This window comes from Mustela erminea, chromosome 2, assembly GCF_009829155.1.
Source record: "Mustela erminea isolate mMusErm1 chromosome 2, mMusErm1.Pri, whole genome shotgun sequence".
Lineage (NCBI taxonomy): Eukaryota > Metazoa > Chordata > Mammalia > Carnivora > Mustelidae > Mustela > Mustela erminea.
The window spans coordinates 159880389-159882581 of NC_045615.1; positions in this window are offsets into that span (position 1 = coordinate 159880389).

The following is a 2193-nucleotide window of genomic DNA, read 5'->3' on the forward strand; positions in this document are numbered from 1 at the left end:
GTGATGTTGTCGGGAGGAGAACATGTTTGGCCTGGTCAAGTTTTTGTATCACTCCATTTATTGTTCTGGGGGATTCCACATATTTTAATAACACAGCCTCTTGTTGTACTGTTACAAATGATACTGCATAGGCCAAGCTGTAATCTATGCTGAACAACAAACTTCAGTTGAGTAAATTTTAAAGATCAAGTTGAAAGCACAAGGTCGAACAAAAGTCAAAATGGCTGCCCTAATGCTTCACCGAAGCGGTTTCCCTCTCTCCTGCAAACCTTCCCTCCTCCCTCCTCAGCATTTTGTTTCAGGAACCCCGTACTACCCTGAAAAACTACCACCCAGCCTGACAACACATAAATAATTCCTGTCGAAACCAGCTAGAGCCTGTGTTTCCTTATAAAACCTTCCAGCTCCTTCTTCGGGGCAGACCTGCGGGCTTTGAAGGCCGCAGCCGGCTGCAGCCTGGTCTCTCTGGAAAAGCAATACAGACATTGTTCCTCTTTATCCCAAACTCTGTCCTCGAGTTTTATTTTGGCTCTGAAGCACAGAGATCGGTTTTCAACAACATTACTGGCTTTATTCAATAATTCATAAGTCGGGCGGCATCCAGAAAGGAGCTCCAAGGAGCTGTACAAAATGAAAGACTTTTATAGACAGATGGGAGTTGGAACAAGGAAGTTACACTAGACAAAAAAGCGAACGGTTATGGCAAGTTCACTTTCCTTGAGGGATGGCAGGGCTCTATCAGGCAGACTACCTAACGAGTGATTTCTGATTGGGTGGTTTGAGATTCCATTTCTGGGAGAGCTGAAACTGTAATTCTCAGTTGGTGACATGGGGCTTTAGCATCAAGCGACTCCATTTTGGGTCCATTGTCTTGTTTTTAACATCTGCAGTATATTGTATATTGCCCAAGATCCATAGGTTTTTAAGCTACTCAAATAACATAGCAAAGTCAAGTCACAGGGAAACCATCAGGGTGGTTTTATCAAGTAGTTCTATTTTTTGGACATTTTAAATTAAAAAAACACCCCCTAGTCCATCTAATTTTTGTAATTTTACTTCCAAAAATAAATACTTAGCAAAGTAGAAGGGATCATTATTTATTACTCAAATTAGTTCAAATTTTACGACACAGGCAATGAGTCAATTTTCCTCAGTGGAAATCTCATGCAGGCTTTTCTAAAAATTTTAAATTATTTTTGGAGATAATAAGATGTAGCACAGAAACAGATGGAGAATCAAAAACAAATACTTGTTTTAGCAAAGTAAGTTGGACTTGGGTTTAAGTACCAAGTGAGTCACAATGTCTGTTCTGTCAGACCAGTTTAACTTCATTATAATTACTCAGGCCTAATGAAACAGTCTTCACAATGTATGTGTGATACTATGACTTAAAGAAATATATTTTGGTTCTCGGAATAGCCAAAATGTGTTTCTTAAATATATTTGGGTCTTCCACAGTCCCTGGCTTGCAGCTGCCCAAACCCTCCTTAGTTTCTCAGGGTTGAAGCTCAAGGTGTCTTTTGTTATGTAAACGAAGCGACTTCTCCATGCATTTGAAGGAAGGGGCTCAATGTCTGGAGAACGGATCCTATGACCAGAGGAGGGTGGCACTTTGAGCTCCACACCCAGACCCTCAGGGGAGGAGCTGGAAGTTGAACAATCCAATGGCTAACGATTAATTGGTTGTGCTTATATAGGGAAGTCTCCATAAAAACCCAAAAGGATGGGGTTCAGAGAGCTTTTGGGTTGGTGAGCGCACGAGTATTTGGGGAGAAAGTGTTATGCTTGGAGAAGGCATGGGTGCTCTGTGCCCTTTCCCCATACCTGGCCCTCAGCATCTCTTTGATCTGGCTTTTCTGGGTTTTATCCTTCTATAACAAATCTGTGACCCAGTAAGTAAGAAGTTTCTCCAAATTTTGGGAACCACTCATTCAAATTAATGGAACTCAAGGAGAGGGTTGTGGGAAGCTTCAGCCCATAGCCAAGGGGTCCGAAGCACAGGAGACCACCCAGGCTTGCATCTGGTGCATGTGTGGGAAAGGCAGGCTCAGAGGACTGAATCCTTAGCCAGTGGAATCTGATGCAATGTCTCCAGGTAGGTAGAGTCAGAATTGCTTGTTGGCCTTTGGGGAACCCCCACAGGCACTGGAATTGACACCAGGACTCATTTTAATGTGAAAAAGGTGTGTTGTC